The 21428-nt window shown below is 36.2% G+C and overlaps 2 non-coding genes across 2 annotated transcripts; both read right to left on the reverse strand.

The window, feature by feature from the left end:
- Positions 1-241: 241 nt before the first annotated feature.
- Positions 242-313, reverse strand: TRNAG-UCC (transfer RNA glycine (anticodon UCC)). Its single transcript has one exon. It is a non-coding gene; the product is annotated as a tRNA-Gly (tRNA).
- Positions 314-10536: 10223 nt separating this feature from the next.
- Positions 10537-10608, reverse strand: TRNAG-UCC (transfer RNA glycine (anticodon UCC)). Its single transcript has one exon. It is a non-coding gene; the product is annotated as a tRNA-Gly (tRNA).
- Between the last annotated feature and the right edge of the window lie 10820 nt (positions 10609-21428).

Raw genomic sequence — 21428 nt, forward strand, 5'->3', positions numbered from 1 at the left:
TAATTTCCTTTAATTAAACCTCCAAAAAGAAAAACACCCAAAATATTAAATTTGATTTGCGTCTGCCGGGAGTCGAACCCGGATCTATTGCTTGGAAGCAATTATCCTAACTGTTGGACTACAAACGCTGTACATTAATAAGACATTTTTATCTTTAGAAAAAATAATATTTTTGTCACAAAACGAAATATATTTGTAATAATTTAATTAAAAATTATTCTTGTATTAGTTATTTAGGACTTGCGTCTGCCGGGAGTCAAACCCGGGTCTATTGCTTGGAAGGCAATTATCCTAACCGTTGGACTACAAACACCACATATTAATAAGATTTTTTTTATCTTTAAAAAAATAATATTTTTACCACAAAACAAAATAAACTTTTCATTAGTTTAATTAAAAATTATTCTTATATCAATTATCTAGGGGTGTTGTTAAACCCAGCCCCAAATTCCCACCCCTAGCCCCGTGAAAGGATGAAAATACCCTTTTATGGGTTTTGAGGAGGAAAAAGCTATTTTTTTTGCTCTCCCGACACGCGGGCGTGTGCCTATCACGCCTCACCTTGTGGTCGGGCGTGATAGCCCCACGCCTCACCGTGTGGTCGAGCGTGATCGCTACACGCCCGACCACAAGGTGAGGCGTGATAGGCATACGCCCGCGTGTCGGGAGAGCAAAAAAACTAGCTAGTCCGCTATTGAATTAAATCCGTAAATACCTGTTACGTAAAAAAAATTAGTCCGCTGTTGAATTAAACCCGTAAAAAAATTAGTCCGCTATTGAATTTAACCCGTAAATACCTGAACTAACAAAATAAAAATTTAACTAAAATTAACAAAATAAAGATTTAGTTAAACTAAATTAAACAAAATAAAATTTACAACAACTAAAATTTACAACATAAAAATTTAGTTAAACTAAATTAAACAAACTAAAAATTACAAAAAATTAATTAAATTAATTAAAACCCGTCGGGCGTATAAACATCACGCCCGAACCATAGGTCGGGCGTATGAACATCACGCCCGAACCATAGGTCGGGCGTGATAGCCTCACGCCCGAACCACAGGTCGGGCGTGATATTCATACGCCGGAACCGTAGGTCGGGCGTGATGTTCATACGCCCGACTACGATTCCGGCGTTTTTAAAAAATCACCCACAGATTCAATTTTTAAGCTTAAATCAAAAAACAAAAACGGTAAATCTTATTATTTTCGCTTTCCCTTTACGGTTGTTGTTACACTCCATGTTTTGGTTCACAAATTAGTCCGGATTTGATCAAAGAGTGTGTAGGGTATTTGAGAGGTTTTGTGTTTTTTCAAATTTTGGGTAAAGGGTAGTTTGGTCTTTTCATGGGACTAGGGGTGGGAATTCATGGCTGGGTTTAGTAATCCACTTATCTAGGACCTACGTCTGCCGGGAGTCAAAACTCGGGTCTATTGCTTGCAATTATCACCGTTGGACTACAAACATCACATATTAATATAGATTTTTTTAAAATAATATTTTTTGTCACAAAATGAAATAAACTCGTAATTAATTTAATTAAAAATTATTGCTATATCAATAATCTAGGATATGTATCTGCCGGGAGTTGAATCCAGATCGATTGTTTGGAAGACAATTATTCTAACCATATACTAATGAGATCTTTTTATCTTAAAAAAAAGGGATAATTACTAATCTAACCCAATCAAAGACCCCAATTTACATATCTAACCCACATTGCTTCCATTTTATCAAATTAGACATTTAAACCCATTTTGGACAAAACTACCCTTATTCTTATATAACAACCATCTCCTCCTTCCCTTTCATTTACTTTCACATTCTCACAGCAAAATTCATCAACTCAACCCAAGATCTAAGCACATACATACCCCATTCAAGTTCATGTAAGTATCATTTCTTCATTTTTCATACACATTACTAGAAATACACAGTTGGTATTCGAATGCATCTATTTGATTCTTGACATTTTTCGATTCCGCCATTGTCGCCCGATGTGTCGCATTCTGGTGCTCAAATGTGACACAGAGAATGAAATGCGACAAGGACTAACATATAGCTTGTCGCATTTATAGCCATGTCGCATTTGGCGGTCGCATTTGATGTAGCATGTCGCATTTGGCGGTCGCATTTTGGTATAGCTTGTCGCATTTGAGTCGCATTTTGGTGTATCATGTCGCATTTAAGCATCATTTACATATGAATTGGCTTTATTGTGTTTTGATCACGTGTCCATTTTACTAAATGTAGAAGTATGTCAACCAAAGAGAGGTGTACGTGTTTTTTTATCTTGGAACGGACTGTGGACCACAGAAGGAACTGTGATGACATACGTGGGTGGTAAAGCGAAGTTGTTGGTTTTGCCAACAGAGATTGACTTGCAAAAGTTGAAAGAGAAAGTTTATGGTGCACTTCGCGTTGATTCAACTTTGTATGATCTCCAAATGTCCATGCAGGCGACATATGGTCCAAATAAACTGCGTGGTGGGATAGCACATATTGATGACGATGAAGATGTCATGGGATTCATAGAGTATTGCCGAATGAATCCGACCGATTTGATTCCATTGTATGTTACTCTAAACATGCGAACAACAGAAGCTTCAGCATTGCGACCTAACAAGGATGGACATGTTAACAAGGATGGACATGTTGGTCAAAGCAAAGCAACGGAAGTAGTAAGTAATGATCTCACCATCGAACTGGATGCTCCTATACATGGTAAGGATGACAACGATGGTGGAAATGGTATCGATTATCAGAACTACAATAATGATGATTATCTGAATAATGATAATCATGATCATTATGATGAGCATTATGATAATGATTATTGTTACGATAATGGTGACAATGTGGAGAATGAAGATATCACTCTGAATGAAATTCTCGTTAAAAGTGTTCATGAAACAACTAAGCAATTTGCATGAGTCCAACGTATCCCATATGAGGATGGTGATGAAGATAGAATGAAAAGGATGACTGATCCATTTCGATGGTGTCCAAAGCCATGTGATGCGCCCGTGAATATGATTGCACCTAAGCAATCAAACGGAGGGACTACTTTGAGGGTCAATGATATATTTTCAAACAAAGTTGAATTGCAAGATTCACTTGGAAAATATACAATTGAAAATTCGTTTGAATGGAAAGTTTACAAATCAAACAAGTCTTTGTTTGAGGTGAAATGTAAGGATGTGGACAAATGTAAATGGAGGGCTAGAGGGATCGTCATTCCAGGTTCCAATTTGTTCAGGCTTTCAAGAATGGATGGTATGGACATGCACACTTATGGGAGAGATCAGATATGTCCGCACCATAGGCAAGCGGGGAAACGTGTTGCAGGGATACTACTCCGAAATAGGTTTGATTTGGAAAATCGGGTGCATCGACCAAAGGATATTGTTTTTGATTTTGAACGAGATTTTTCTGTTAATCTCTCTTATATGAAAGCTTGGAGAGTAAGACACTGGGCATTGGAAGCACAGAGTAGTTCGCCGGAAGAATCGTTCATGTTGTTACCGGACTACTGTGAGATGTTGAAGAGTACAAATCCGGGAACCGTGACACATATAGAGACAAATGATGATGATCAATTTAAATTTTTCTTTATGGCTATGGGTGCTTCATTGAGAGGTTTTAAACAACATATTCGACCTGTCTTAGCCGTTGATGGAACTTTTCTAAAAGGTAAATATCCCGGCATATTATACATTGCAGTTGCCATTGATGGGAACAAAATGATCTTTCCTATTGCATTTGGTGTTGGCCCGAAAGAAAGTAATGAATCATGGCTTTGGTTTATGAATAAATTGAAAGAGTGTCTGCACGATGTTGAAGATCTAGCCATTATATCAGATCGAAATCAGAGCATTATACATGCAGTTAATTTGGTTTTTCCTAATGCTGTACATGGGGCATGCGCTCGTCACCTGCAACAAAATGTGAAGGCCAAATTTCGTGGAATTCGTAAGATAGATGGGGCATTTTGGAAATGTGCAAAATCCTATCGGGTATCTGATTTTGAGGAAAACTTTGCGACACTTCGTTCACTACATTCTGGTGCTGCCGACTATTTACTGCAAGCTGGAAAAGAGAAATGGTCACGTGCATTCTTCTGTGGTCGTCGGTATAACATTATCACCACGAATGTTGCAGAATCATTCAACGCGTTAATGGTAGAGGCTAGACGTCTACCAATAACAATGTTGGTTGAGTTCATACGCATGACACTAAAGAAATGGTTTTACGAGAGGCGTACAGAAGTAGGTTATAAACGTGTCTTTTATTTTATTTTATTTTTATCATACATAACTATTTATGAGATTAATATGTTTCTGCAGAAGAACGTGTGGGGTATTTGGCCAAGTTGCCGAAAAAAAGATGATAAAACGTGTAGGGGCAGCAGTACGTTGTTCGTATTTCCCTGTGGATAATCACACCTTTCAAATCGGTGATCGGGTAAAGGGGGGACTTGTTGATTTAAATGCAGGAACATGTACATGCAGGAAATGGCAACTAGCACAATTTCCATATGAACACGTATGCAAAGTTGCTTCCAAACATAGGATGGACAACGCCTATAGGTGGGTGCATCGTTACTACACCAACGAGTCACTTAAGTTGGCATGGGGTGACTCGATATATCCACTTGGTCACCAATTGGAATGGAAAGTGAACGAGAATCCTATGAAGGTGCTTCCTCCTAAGAAGGAGGGGCGGTCTGCTGGTCGACCAAAAGGTCAGAAAAGAAGGCCATCTGTGGGTGAAGATGTAATTCGCACAAGGTGTAGCAGATGCAGGAGCATCAGTCATAATCGTTTGAATTGTCCATCCATGCTTCCAAACACTACACGGCTTCCTAGTGTAATCTCAAGTTCAGCAAGTTGTTCTAACACTACTACCTCAAAGCATTTATGACCGAGTTGATTAATATCATTTGTCCTTAACATTGTGCTTGTTTTAAGACTTTATGATTCTATGGGGCAGCCAACTTTACCTTGTTTTTTCAGAAAATTCCTTTATGAATATTACTTGTCGCATTTGAGCGCATTCCAATCAAATGCGACAAGGTTGTTTACAAAAATCGTCTCATTTGAGTGTTGAATGCGCTCAAATGCGGTTCAGAAAATTCCCTTTTTGAATATTACTGTCGCATTTGAGCGCATTCCAGTCAAATGCGACAAGGTTAGCAACAAACCTCGTCGCATTTGAGTGTTGAATGCGCTCAAATGCGGTTCAGAAAATTCCTTTATGAATATTACTTGTCGCATTTGAGCGCATTCCAGTCAAATGCGACAAGGTTTTTAAATGAGACCATAGAACACAATAGACTTACATAAATAAAACATAATATACAACAAAAAACATGCTATTACAATATCATTTGAAATCTAACAACCGTCCATGAAACAACTCAACTGCAAGGCACAAACGGAAGAAAGTTCCATCCATAGAGTTGTATGGATATACATATGAGTCATCATGCGGGAGATCATGTAATCCACTTAAGACTTGTGCGTTTATGCAAGTCCAAACACCACAGTCATTTGAGCCGGACATTTGTTGTGGCACCCCTGGAACTCTACTCCAAGTGATCATCCGTCTCACATTTTCACGTCCATATACAAAATAGCCGCTCAATTCCATGACTCTAACAATGACTTGTAAGGGTGTTTGGAGGAACGCATCCAAAGGTTGCTCCGACATGTTTGAGATAAGGCTGTCATATATGTGCAGGTGCATAGACCGCAACTCTAACACTCCTAGGATCCAGTGCTCTTTCTTATAGTTGATCGGAATGAACACTCTTTTCACTGTGTGCCAAGGGCGAACAAAATTATTTGTATCACCTTTTACTCTTTGTACGAAATAGTCTTCACTATCCCAGTTTGGCTCATTAAACCCCTTCACATACATGGCTTGGCCCATTAATCCAACAAAATCTGTATCAACTGTAGTCCATTCTGCATCCACCTTAGTTTGTACTAACTGTCGTCTCAGTAAATAGAACCAACCAGTGATATGCTGCAACAGTGATTATGTAAACCTTTAATACTATAGTAAAAGACACCTAATTACAAATGAAAAGGGAATATTGGATAGATGAATGTTACCTCATTGCATATATACGTCCCAACGGCCCGAAGGGTATTGAAAAACTTTGCATCAAGCAGGTACATATCTAAACCACCCAAACGTATTCCCTCAGTTGATTCAGGCCCGTTGAGCCACGCATCTAGCTACTCTATCAAACATGCATCTATTCGGTGGCGCTGATCATCAACATTATAAAATAACTGGTCTTTCCTCAAACCCACCAATGTATTGGCCACCATATAAGGCTAATGGATCGGTGTACTGTAATGGATCGGTGAACGGTGAATTCAAATACTTGCTCATCTTAGGAACCCGTTTACCTTTTCCACCTGCTCTCCCTCTACCTCTAACTCTGCCTCCACCCCGGGTTGGAACTTTACCTCCTCGGGTTGGACCCTTATCTTCACCTTTCCCAGTCCATCTACCCCTCATTGGACCTTTATCTTCTTTTATGGCAACCACCTATAAAAGGAAAAACATGGTAATGAGCTTATCTCCTTAAAGTTTCAGGTAATAGCCTGTCGCATTGGAGGTGAATGCGCTCCAATGCGACAAGCATTCAGGTAATAGCATGTCGCATTGGAGGTGAATGCGCTCCAATGCGACAAGCATTCAGGTAATATCTTGTCGCATTCCATTTGAATGCGCTCCAATGCGACAAACATTCAGGTAATATCTTATCGCATTTGAGCGCATTCCATAACAAAATGCGACCCAGAGATATGATTTCATGTATAAATTCAACCAACTTCTACCTTTTGGACTTCTTGGACTTGCTGCAACTTTGGTGCAACCTCTTTTGGCACTTCATGGACAACCTCCTCTACTTGGGCAACTTCCTCAGGAACAGAATCATCAAGATGGACAACTTCATCGGGCACATAATCATCTAATACGACAATAACTTCATCGCCCTCCTTTTGAACGTTTGCCTCATTCTGAACGTTTCCATCTTTACTTGACTCCTCCTGAACCATAACAGCTGCCTCTTGCTCCTTTCCATCTTTACTTGACTCCTCCTGAACCATAACAGCTGCCTCTTGCTCCTTTCCATCTTTACTTGGCTCCTCTTGGACCATGCCTACCTCCTCCCGAACAATACTGGTCTCAGCCTCCTCATTCTCCCGATTAGTATTGGGTCGACCCATCGCCTTTAAGTTTTTTATATCCCCCTCAATCAATGATACTTGTTCCTCTAGGCTGCCCAACCTACTACCGACCTTGCTAAATTCTCCCTTGCACCACCTATGATGCCTATCAAGCACATCCGTCAGAACTTTCTGAAGTTGATTTATCTCGGTCGTTTGTGACCGTGATGCAATGATATATCTATCAACTTCATCATCCCCTTCCTCATCATCTTCAGCTCCCTCATCACCCTCTTTATCATCACCTCCCTCTTCAACATGTCCCTTTTCACCATCACCCTCCTCATCATCCCCCTCCTCCTCATCACCTTCCTCCTCCTCATCTTCAACCTTCTCCTTACCTTTCTTTATTTGGGCAAATATTGTATCTATATCAGCTTCCCGTCCTTCAACATGGTCCACCAAATACGTGTATCAATCGAACTCTTTCTCTTCCTTCTCGACCACAAGACGCGCGTCTTGAGGATCAGCAACCTTACATTGCAAAAAAAATAGCAATGTATTGGTAAACAAATACAAAATAAATTTAAACATACAAATCTCATTCCACTTACAGAAAACGTTTCTCTGACTACTTTGTTTGAGGGGACTATTCTCTGGGTCCATCTCAGCAAACGTGGATGTGGGTTGCCACTTCTCCTTGTGTAATATGCACGAGTCACATTCCACAACTCAAGAATCCAACTCTATAAATAAGAGGTATCCTTTGATAAGAATTATAACCTTGTCGCATTCCATTTGAATGCGCTCGAATGCGACAAGGTTAGCAACCCAATCTTGTCGCATTCTATTTGAATGCGCTCAAATGCGACAAGGTTAGCAACCCAACCTTGTCGCATTTGAGTGCATTCAACACTAAATGCGACACAGATGTAAGTTTGGTGATCGCATTCGGGCGCATTCATACACCAAACATATATACACAAATCATACCTGGAATACGTGTGCAAATCCGATAAGTTGATATGGAACACGTTTCCTATTTCCCGCGGCATTTGCCTCTAATTGCTTTAGTCTTTTGCTAATGGCCCAGTCCAAGAACCTATATGTCTCCTCCCAAGCCAACGTCCCCCATGGAAACTTATTAAACAGTCTTGGATAATCTACAAGATCCAAAACCCAATCCTTTGCATGCCTATCGTTAGCATTGTCTAGTACATTGCCATGCATAAAGTACAACATGGCAATCATCACAACATCTTGGTTAAATCTGTCACTCGCATCCTTCTTTTTCCATTGTATACTTTGCAAAACTTCCAAGAAGTTAATGGTCGTTATTGTCTCGTATTGCTTGAAGTACTTATTTCGCAACCTATCCGACATCTCTAATTCATACATTCTTTCCATGAATTCTCCCATGTTTACCCCAAACCTTAAACCACTTATCAGGCCAAACTCCCAATCTCCAAACCGCATATCAACTCCCCTCACCCTGAACCACATCTCCCTGTGTTTACTTTCTTTATGTTTAATCTCCCGCGATAGGACATGATGAACTATTCCAGAAGAGAAACCAGCAACCTTCATATCCAAATATTGACCAAAACATGTTTTCCTATACATTTCTAACTGCTTTTCACTCAAATACTTCTTTATCATGACCCCAGAATCCACATTAAACCTCACTGTTACTTGAGCATCCGAATCAACCGCCTTGGGATATTTGAAAATGGAACTATGTTTGCCCTTTTTGGATTCCCTGGGATCATGCTGTAACAATTTTAAACATACACATATTAAATTCACTAACAAATCTGACATATTCTATGTATAATTCCTTGTCTCACTTACAATCTTGTCGCATTCGTCCCTAAATGCGCTCAAATGCGACAATGTTTAAGGGTGTAGCTTGTCGCATTTGAGCGCATTTAGGTAATAAATGCGACAGTTTAAGGTAATGGCTCGTCGCATTTGAGCACATTTAGGTAACAAATGCGACACCAAGTTCACGTATAATTCCTTGTCGCATTTGAACGCATTTAGGTAACAAATGCGACCATATTTACATACAGTTAACATATGAGCGCATTTGAGCGTATTCGAGCGTATTTAATCTTCATTAATGGTGGTAACAACAAGGAAGAAGATGATGCATGCTTACCTTATGCTTCGTCCGTCTTTCCTCTTCGCTTGCCGTCGCCGTCGCCTTCCGTTTTCTCGCCATCCTCGCCGTGCGCAGTAGATGAAAACGGGCCGCGAGGTAGGAGATGAAAATCAAAATGAAAATGCAGAGAAGAACGGCCCGGATTATATATAGTGGTGAATTCAAAACGTAAAATGCAGTTGAAACACACTAAAACTGAAGAAGATGAACCACAATGAAGTTGAATGGGAAAGGTCAGGTGAGGAAGTCGAAGTGGAAGCAGCGGGAGGTAGGAGATGAACCTTCAAACTAAAATAAGGGTAGTTTTGTCCAAAATGGGTTTAAATGTCTAATTTGGTAAAATGGAGATAAGGTGGGTTAGATATGTAAATTGGGATCTTTGATTGGGTTAGATTAGTAATTATCCCAAAAAAAAACTAATAAAATAATATTTTTATCACAAAACAAAATAAACTTGTAATTAATTTAATTAAAAATTAATCTTATATCAGTTATCTAGGACCTACGTCTGCCGGGAGTCAAACCCGGGTCTATTGCTTGCAATTATCACCATTGGACTACAAACATCACATATTAATAAGATTTTTTTGAAATAATATTTTTTGTCACAAAATGAAATAAACTCGTAATTAATTTAATTAAAAATTATTGCTATATCAATAATCTAGGATATGTATCTGCCGGGAGTTGAATCCAGATCTATTGTTTGGAAGACAATTATTCTAACCATATACTAATGAGATCTTTTTATCTTCAAAAAAAAACTAATAAAATAATATTTTTGTCACAAAACAAAATAAACTTGTAATTAATTTAATTAAAAATTAATCTTATATTAGTTATATAGAACTTGCGTCTGTCGGGAGTCGAACTCGGGTCTATTGCTTGGAAAGCAATTATCCTAACCGTTGAACTACAAACGCTACATATTAATAAGATTTATTTATCTTTAAAAAAATAATAAAATAATATTTTTGTCACAAAAAGAAATAAACTTGTAATTAATTTAATTAATAATTATTCTTATATCAGTAACCTAAGATTCGCGTCTGCCGGGAGTTGAACTCAGGTCTATTGTTTGGAAGGCAATTATTCTAACAGTATATTAATGAGATTTTTTATCTTCAAAAAACTAATAAAATAATATTTTTTCACAAAATGAAACAAACTTGTAATTTTGCATCTGCCGGGAGTTGAACCCGGGTCTATTGCTTGGAAGGCAATTATCCTAAATATTGGACTACAAACGCTTCATATTAATAAGATTTTTTTATCTTTAAAAAGATAATAAAATAATATTTTGTCACAAGACGAAATAAATTTGTAATTAATTTAATTAATAATTATTCTTATATCAGTAACCTAAGATTTATGTCTGCCGGGAGTTGAACCGGGGCTATCGTTTGGAAGGAAATTATTCTAACTGTTGGACTACAAACACTGATGAGATTTTTTTTATCTTCAAAAAACTAATAAAATAATAATTTTATCACAAGACGAATAAACTTGTAATTAATTTAATTAAAAATTATTCTTATATCAGTTATCTAAGACTTGCGTCTGTCGGGAGTCGAACCCGGATCTATTGCTTGGAAAGCAATTATCCTAACTGTTGGACTACAAAAGCTACATATTAATAAGATTTTTTTTATCTTTAGAAAAATAATAAAATAATATTTTTGTCACAAAACGAAACAAAGTTGTAATTAATTTAATTAATAATTATTCTTATATCAGTAATCTAAGATTTGCATCTGCCAATAGTGGAATTCAGGTCTAGTGTTTGGAAGGCAATTATCCTAACGATTGGACTACAAATGTTGTGTATTATTCCTCATTTTCTTATTGTATTTTGATATTTTCTTATTTATAAAATGATGTACTTATTTTATCAAATAAGAATGAAATACTGGACAAAAGTTTACTTTAATTTTAATAGTACTAAAAAGATTATTTTTTTTTCTAACATTAAAAAGCACAGGTAACATTTTATTAAAAAAAATCACAATCATCAAAATTTTAAAGCTAGAAACCACCAGATTTTTTTTAACTTATCCCTAAAATTTATGTTTTGACGTAAAAAAAATTTACTTATCTCATATTAAACAAAAGTCGAATTGAAATTATTAGAGATGGAGCGATTTTATGGACATGTTAGCTTAATTAATAATTAAATCATTTATTTGAAAAATAATTCCAAAACATAAGCAATGATTTGGTAAATAAATTGAATTGAATGAAATATATATTTACTAGTTTTTTTTACCAGTACAATATAGAAATTCATCTTGAGCATATAAATATTAATTTTTTTTAATTTATTAATTAAAATTAATAACACAAAAGTGTTATCATTCCATCGCTCACTTTGAGCTTCAATATAAGAAATAATAAAAATTTATTTCTAACCATTCTAAATAATATCAATTTTAATTTACATTACTGAAAATTTAAAAATTCTGATATTACTGTTAAATGTTACATCGAACTATGTTTCAACATAATTTCAAAAAACTTATTAAAATTTTAATAACTAAGTGCGTTAAATTAAGGTTGATTTAAGTGTTTAATGACCTCAAAGTGTTTAAACTAGAGATCTCGGGTTCGAGTCCTAGCATACATAAAAAACTTTAATTCGGATAAGATCCACTCAAAAGATGTCTCACGAGTCTCGCACCGAGAAATTAGATAAACTAAAAAAATTTGTTATATATCATATATATAAGCTAATAATGAAATTGTCTCGGTAGCAAAAATTAATTTTGCATTCAAATTGATATTACAAGAGTTATTTAGTTTTAGAAATCGATCTGACAAATTTTTTCTTTTTTTGAAGGAAAATCGATCTGACAATTTTAATTGAACGCAAATAAACCATTTATATATGTATCAAAAATTTTTTTGGTAAGAAAGGAAAGGAAAAAAAACAAAACCAACAAAAAACCTACACCGGGATCAGTCTAGGAAGGCTGACCCCAATCCTATCCTCTAGGAGAGAAGGCAAAAGAAAAGAAGGAGGAACAGAGAGGGTAGAAACACCTAACATTCTCCCATGCCCAGCAGCTGCTAAGCGATCCGCCACGCGGTTTTGCTCCCTAAAAATATGGGAGAAATTAAGATACTCAAAGGCAGGACGAAGCCTCAAAATAGCTTTGATGAGATTCTGGCTCTTCAGACAAACAGTCTGGCTATCTGAAATCCTGTTAATAGCCTCCAGATTATCAGATTCCACCGAGAGGTTTTTAACACCCATGCGAATGGCGAGTTTAATACCTGACAAGATACCCCAGAGCTCCGCAGAAAAGGAGGAGCTCGTCCCCAAGTTATGGGTAAACCCCGCCATCCAATTGCCACCAGCATCCCGAAGAACTCCTCCAGCAGCAATTCTGCCATTGCTAAGGCAGGAGCCATCAGTATTCAACTTAGCAAACCCTTCTCTAGGCTTACTCCAGCCAACTAGCAGGATCTCTTTATCCGGGGAGGGACGAACAAGGGAATCTCTTTCAAAGCTTTTAGTAATAACAAAGAGCTTCTTCGAGAAGAAAAACAGTAAATCAGGAATAAGGACAGCCTTACCCGCAAATAATTCTTCATTCCTCCACTTCCAGATTTGGTGACAAGTAATAGCAAAGAGGATGGCACCGTGCTCCATGTTGGCCAGCAAGTTCCCCTTGGCTCCTTGAGAGAACCAGTCCCTTTCAGAAAAGGCCATGAAGGAAGGGAGGATGTGATGAGGGAGGATCCCTTCCCAGATCTTCTTACTATTTGGGCAATCCCTCAAGGCATGGCACAAGGTTTCCACATTGCCTCTGCATCTACTACAGGCACTAGACTCAGTCAAGTGCCTTCTGTGAATATATGTATCAAAATTAATATGTATAATTATTTTTATTTTTATGACAAAAACACATATAGTTATATGTTGACATGTGTCTTCTATGGTTACTTTGTTTTTGACAAAGTACCATTACTTGGTGTGTTTTCACCGTTGGATGATGGAGTGTAAAATTAATCCAATGGTGAAAACACACAAAGTAAGGCTTACTTTGTCAAAAACAAAGTAAGCATCGCTTTTGTTTATTTGAACATATGCGTCAAGTTAAAAACTAAATGCTGCCTAAATTTAATTTGAATTCAAATTGATATTACACATGTAGAGAAAATTAAGTATAACTAGTATTGTGTCTGCGCGTTGCGCGGGTGGATAAAAAGATATTTAACATTTTTTAATTTTATATCATTTACATATAATTAATTGTAGAAAAATTAATTACAGATCATACTCATAATTCATCCGCTCAAGATCTACTTTCTTTTGTTTCTTTTCACTAACATCAATTTCATTGATCGATCTTATTGTTGTGATTCTTCCAATAATATCTGCAAAATTGACATCGTAAAATCAATTGAAATTAATATTTAATTTGAAACTGAATTAAATCATAAAACTATTTTTCAAATATCTCACCAATTAGAATTAAATAGTTTTCACATCTATTAATAAACTTGTTAAAAGTAACAAACTCAAACTTTTGGAGAGCAATTTTACAATCAATCTTATCAACTTGTGTTACTTTAGTTGTTAGAAGAAAGACAATTTTATGCTCATTAGAAATAGGCATATAGCTTTGTGAAGCTGGTATAATTTTGAAGTTCTCAATAACATGAATTTTCCCTTCATGTAATTTTCTTCTAAATTTATCAATTTGAGCTTTACGGATACTTCCATGAATGGTGCTACCCTGTTTTGCAACAAAAAAAAATTATTATTTTCAGTTTTAATGAATATATAAAAATGTTAAATAAATACTTTTTCATCTAGCAATATCATATCCAAACTCATTATGGAATTGTTATCTTTTGTGTTAAGTGCTTCCCATAACCTAATAACTCTGACTTTTATTCTCCACGTGTCTTTTTCGACAGAGAGGTAATTAATTTGGTTGAAGCAAACATTCATTTGCAACATTGTCATACTGCATGAAAATAAAATCATTAAAAAACACATCAAAATACAATACAACAAATAAAATTAATTTCTATATTATTTAAGAGTTGAATTTTGTAAGAAATAAATAACAACTTAATCATAACTTTAAAAACCCATTTTTTTCAAATGTACAATCGGGAGAAATAGTGTTTACATTACACAATTTTTAAAGTTTTACAATCTAAATAATGACATCAAAAATTTTGTCGTAGATTATGATGTGAGAATCTAGTAGACCGGTGAACTATGGTGTGTGCTATGGTTATGATCTTTCTAGGTGTTTTAATTCTACTAGACGTTATGTAGGGGCAAGTGTACCCTGTCGTATCAAGTAATAAATCCGGTTAAGACCGGGTATCGAATCTACGGGATTTATATCTACAAGTATTAAACTACTCGGTTCTATTCGTTATCTAAGCGATGGATACTTTAGTTTGGTTTGGGTGACAACTACAAACTACTCCTAAATTATGGTGAAACAGATTTATATAATTCAAACTCTAAGGAAGTGATACGGGTGACGATATGTTATAATATGTAATAAACAATAATCCAGAACATATACGAATGATAATTTACTCTTGTAAAGACGACTATGTGTAGACCGACCGACCCGTGAAGTGCTTAGATTACGTGGTTCCTCTTAAAGGCGTATCTAATACGAGGGATCAGAAACTAGGGCCCGTAAGTTCCGTGGCTTGTCAATTCCTACAGTTTCCAGTTTGTCAATTCCGGTAAGGCAACTCCTATATGGCTCCCAAAAGGTTTCGGGATTCGCACCCCCTACACAATAATCAATTATGAATATCAAAACAAGCAATAAATATCAACACGTATAGAGAAACGAAAATTGCAAATCATATATTATAAATGTGGAACACGTAAATGCGGAATACAACCAAGCCTAGTATATAGGAAGAGTGCAAGCTAATTAGCAAATAGAAATGGAAGAAGAATCGGCCCTTGGAACTAGCTAACCGGACTCAAGAGCGTCTCGTATGACTTGGAGGTGGAACTCTCGAGCTTGGTGGAAGAGGATGGAACGGAACTTCGACGGAGTAACGGAATAAACGTACAAGCTCTCAAGGTGGTAGAGTTTTATTACATAAATTATGAATGCCTAAATGAGTGCCAATCACTCCTATTTATACAAACAAATCAAGCTCGGGGTATAATTTTAATTACATAGATGTCTTTAGTCGTTTCACACACAAGAAAACACATAAAATAGTGTGATACATCGTGTGGACTTCGTTGACGAGTTGACCGGGTGAAAATCAAACTTTTTCTTTGTGAAAATTAGCATGACACGCCGTGACATGATGTTGACACGCCGTGTCATGAGGTTGACACGCCATGTCATGTGCTACTAAAGTTTCTGTTTCTTTTGGAAGCAGTTGACACGGCGTGTCAAAAGTTGACATGGCGTGTCAACTGCCTGTTGACTGGGAAACATGTCCGAAAGGTCTTCGTTTGACTATCAGTCTTGTCCCCTTGACTCCGACACGCCGTGTTGACTTCTGGAAAGGTATTTTCTTCCTTTCGCATGGCATGTGATGCATCGCTTCTGTGTTTTTCATCTGTCTTTTGCATCTTGCGTGCGTTCCTTAAGCCTGTAAAATACAAACATTGAAGTCGAGATTACTTGATTTATTTATTCACTTTATTTATAAAGAAACAAGATTCGAAATGACTAAAATTAGCTAAAAGTACGCATTTTATTATATCTCGTTGATTTATTAAAATATGCGGAAAACTAGTCACTGAACGTTATTATTAGCTCAAGAATAAACCGTAATTCTCCTAAAAAGATAGGGGTAAAACGCCCCTATCAAATTACATGGTGTCCTCTTTTATTGCTGTCTTCTTTCAATTAACTCAAAATAACAATGTACTCCATTCGTTTCATATTACATGTCTTTTTAGAGAGTTATATAGAAATTAAGGATATTGGAAAACAGACATTGTTGCCTCTTATTTATTGATTCTAATATTTATATATTCTATAATAAGTCTATTATTCTAATTAATTTCCGTAAACTCGCGTTTTATAGCAGAAAAAAGATGATTTAACTTGTACTGATCATATAAAATGACATGTAATATGAAACAAAAAAACAGCTCTAGAAAGACATGTAATATGAAACAGATGTAGTACAACATAAAACACAAAACATTTCACAAAAAAAATATCATATAACTGTAACAAAATTCATCATAGCCATACCTGAATGAAGATTTAAGTTTGTGGGGATGTAAATTTGTGAAGGGAAAGATCACAAATACAATAAATTGTAACAATTGTTGTAATAATAATACTTATTAAATATAAATTATTAATTTGCTTCATTAATAATTTATTATTATACCATTAATTAATACCATACCTCTTCAACTACTTTTAATTATTATATGATTAAATCTATTATTATTACTTTTTTTGAATGAAGGTTGGGACGCGAAGGCAGGCCGGACATCCCAACTAGGTTGGCACCTCCAGCACAACCAACAACCCGAATATTATTAAAAAAGGGAAAAAAGTACAGAAGAAGGAGAAAGAAAGAGAAAGTTACAGAAATCTAATGTGAGCTACATTACACAAATCATCAAAAACAAAAAACTGACAAAAATGAGGCGCAGAGTGCCACCAGAGAGAAGAGTCAGCCGACTGCCGGAATCCAGCAAGCCTATCAGCTGCCTGGTTACCTTCTCTAAAAATGTGTGTGGCTCTCCAATTCATGTCAGAAAGTCTTGCTAAGCAGGAATGCCAATCTTTCTTGATTTTCCAAGGAACAACACTTGAATTATTATTAAGGAGATTCACTATATATGATGAGTCTGATTCAATCCACAGGTTCCTCCAGTTTCTCTCCCAGGCAGCGTTAACCGCATAGATAATTGCTTTCAACTCAACAATGTGCGCAGGCGAGTCGTGAATCGGGAACGCAAAGCATCCCACCACAAAGCCTCTATTATTCCGGAAAATTCCTCCCGCTCCGGCGCTTCCGTTAGTACTCGAAGCCCCGTCAATGTTTACTTTAATCCAGTTAATCGGTGGCGGAATCCATCGGACTATCACATAATCCGGCTCAGGCGGTGAACGAATACGGGTTGCAGTGACATCAGCGCCCTCCCTGATAAGGTGCAGCAATGAGTGCCTCAAGTTTTGGATTGAAGGTAGCTCGTTATCGAAGACGACTCTATTGCGGATGAACCAAATGAACCAGATGCAAGTAATAACCGAGAAAATCCAGTCTTTCCGCAAGCTCTTTCTCACGCGCACAACTTTGATCCCATTAAAAAAATCAACGAAACTAGATCCAGAACAACAGTTGACGCCGTGGATGTTGCATACCATAATCCACAAATTAGAGGCCACTCTACAGTTAACAACCGATTGATTAAATCTATTATTATTACTTAATTGATTAAATTTTTTTATTATGTTGGATTTTTTAAACCACCGATTGGATTGGAGCATTATTAGTTAATTTTTTTTTTACTATATTTCATTTTTACAAATTCATACATGCATTATTATGTATATTTTTTTTATGAAAGCATAATAATGTACATTAAATTATGTTTTATTATGAATTAATACATTCACTTATATTTTATTTTTACAAATTCGCATAATTATTATGTAATATTTGATGGAAACATTATTATATATATATTAAATTATGTTTTATTACTAATTAATACATCCACTCACTGTTTTATAACCTTTACAAATTCTATACCGTCATTATTATGTACATTAAAGCATGTTTTATTATTAATTATTTTTTGGTTACAATGTTTTATTATTCATTAATATACATCAACTAACTCACTCGAATTTTATCAAATTAATTACATTATTTTTTTTTTTGAAAGCAAACGTTATTAATGAATCAAAGAATGACAATAGTTTAGCAATAAAATTGATAAAGAACTCGGAACCAAATCATAAGTAACTAAACAAGCAATTTGAGGAGCCGGCCGAGCCAAAGCATGGACCAGACTATTTGCTTGTCTGAAGATAAAACGGACCGAGAAGCCGTTGTTTGCTGCAATTGCGGATTTGCACCATTGAATAATGTCGCCAAACTCTGATTGATCTGAATCCGAAGAGTAGATCGCATCCCGTGAAATCTTTGAATCAGTCTCAAATATGACGTTAATGAGTCCCTGAGACGACGTCCATTGAATTGCTAATAACAACACAAAAGCTTCACCTTCACGAGTTGATATATCGATGTTGCTCGTTTCTGTTCTAGCTGAAATAAAATTCCCACCCTCATCTCGAAGGACAGCGCTGAAACTCGACATCCCTACCTGTGTGAAGTGTCCAATATCAATACAACATGAAATGAACCCCCTTGCAGGTCGGTGCCAAAGCGAATTGCAGGGCCTGGTGCTTCCCATCTGCCGCAGCATAGAATTCCCATTCGCCTCCAAATGTTTACGCTTCTGAGCAGACTGCCAGTCCAGGAGAGATCTTTGACAAGAGCTGATGATCTCCGTTACGCGAACCACCGTCTGCTGCCACAGATGGTAATTACGATCTCGGCACCAACCCCACAGGAGCATCATAAGCCTCTCCCTATTAACAAGATTGATGTTCCTGCAAACATTAAAAAACAAATCCGTAAAGTTCAGGGCTGAATCAGCAGCATGATTAATAGCCGATGACAAATTTGCAGCACGCCAAAGTTCCTGAACCTTCGGGCATAAAAAGAATAAGTGCCATAGGTCCTCAACATCCGCAGAACAAAGAACGCAGGAATCACTGATATCAATACCCCTTGAACGTAATTTAAATCGAACAGGAAGACAATTCCTAGCCAATCTCCAACAGAAGTATCTCACTTTGAACGGGATAGAAGCTTTCCATATAACTTGCCAGTCCCCTCCTTTCCATAGTTCACTGTTATCCCCAAGACTCTCCTTCGCCAGCCTGTACGCACTTTTTACCGAGTAGGCTCCATCCAAAGTACCGTTCCATATAATTTTGTCCATATGATTTGGGATACGAATAGTAGTCTTACAAACAGCTCTTACATCCTCTAAACTGAACAATTCATGCAGTAACTCAATATCCCAATCACTGGAATGAGGGATAAGCAGATCACTAACCCGCAAGTTCTCGAGACCAGGAACAATCGGAGAGGAAATTAGCATAGAATTATCATTTCGCAGCCGAGGATCATGCCAGACATTAATCAACTGACCATTCCCCACTTTCCAGCGATAACCCTTTTGAAGCAAAAGCTGAGAGCTCCAGATACTCCGCCATATATAACTAGGTGAATGCCCCAACCGTGCATTAAAAAAACCCCTCAGGGTAATATTTGACTTTGTAAATCCTGTTGACAAGAGAATCCGGAGATGACAAAAGAGTTGAGCATCTATCTCATGACATCCAGTTAATCCCACGAACACCATTGGCTTTATTACCCCACCAGAATGAGTTGAGCATCTTCTGTAATTCATCAGCAGTCGAAATAAGGAGTAAGAAGACACTCATGAAGTAAATTGGAATAGTTTGACCAGCAGCTCATGAAATGAGCCTCTAAAACACTTCTCATCATTTCTCTCTGCTTCCGTAATTATATATAGTATAGATTTGATTTTTTTTAACTTGACATTCTTTTAACATTAGAAAAAATAAATTGTGCCATCATAAACTAATCTTATCATCTATAAAAAAAAACACCTTATAAAAATTTATAAAATCGATATGATAATCAAATAATTATTAAAACTAATTCTATCAATTTTTTTTTAAATATGAATAAAATATATCTTATTTAGAAACGTTAAGATAAATTTATATCAATTAGTTTTTTTTTTTTTTTTGAATTTTTAAATTTTTCATTTTAAAATAAATTTAGATGGTAAATGAGTTATTTTAAATAAATTTAGAAAATTAACCAAATATCATTTCAGATGGTCAAATCAAGTTGTTTTAGATAAATTCATTAAATCTTTAATATTTATAGATATAAATTATATAGGGTATTGCTATATACCGCAAAAGTTATACTTTCCACCGCACTCTTTTGACATTTATGCCCTCCTCACAATTTCAAACCAATAATAAAAAACTCTCAAATCATTTTTAGCTTTTGAAACTTTTCATAAAACCCGACCTAAAACGACATACCGCCAAAGGAAAGAAGGGGAAAAGGCTTAATGAATCTTCCGATAAGTTTTTTTTTTTTTTTTAAATGTCCGAAATCACGGGTTCCGCCTCCGAAATCGGAGGCGGAACCCGTTTTTTTTTGCCTAAACGGAACTCCGACGCCGTTGCCACCACGGGCGGAACGGACGAACTGTTCGTTCCGCCCGTGGTGGCAACGGCGTCGGCCATACTACCCGTTCCACCGTAAGGTGGAACTGGGTTCCGCGCTCGTTCCACCGTATGGTGGAACTGGGTGGCGCATCCGTTTAGGCTTATTCTTTAAAAAAAAAATCAAAATTTAAAAAACGAATTTTTAATTTAAATTTATATCGTAAGATTACTTCGTGTTCGAAATCATGGTCTTCGGGAATACTCGGATCCATTTTCGTCAAATTCGGGTTTTTAGGCTTGGGAGAGAAAGAGGAAAAAAAAATTGAGTTTTTAAAAAAAATAAAATGAGAAGAACATAAATGTCAAAAGAGTGCGGTGGATGAAAAAAAATTGCAGTATATAGCAGCTCACAATATCCACGACGGCGATCCTTAGGAAATAAATGGACCAATCACATTGAAGCACAAGGATCCAAACCCTTCACTATAAAATAGACCCTTTTATTTGAGTTTAGGTGTAGGCTACTATTACTTTGTTGTAAACAAAGTAAAGTTAACGTTGCTTTCATGACCATTGATTTAATAGTAGAATAAGTTTTAGTTGTGATGGTTCCAATTAGTTCAAAACTGGATAAATGTTTCATCCGGTTAAAATTCAATTATAATCAAACTTTTTTTTTCTTTTTTAATTAGCTCATTCCGCAATTATTTTTCTCATTGCACTAGTTTCCTCTTCCCATCACAAATCTTTGGATTTTCTTCATTGGAGTTTGATAAGTGGTGATTTTCATCCATTCA

Source organism: Euphorbia lathyris, chromosome 10 (genome assembly GCF_963576675.1).
Source record: "Euphorbia lathyris chromosome 10, ddEupLath1.1, whole genome shotgun sequence".
In the NCBI taxonomy this organism is placed as follows: Eukaryota; Viridiplantae; Streptophyta; class Magnoliopsida; order Malpighiales; family Euphorbiaceae; genus Euphorbia; species Euphorbia lathyris.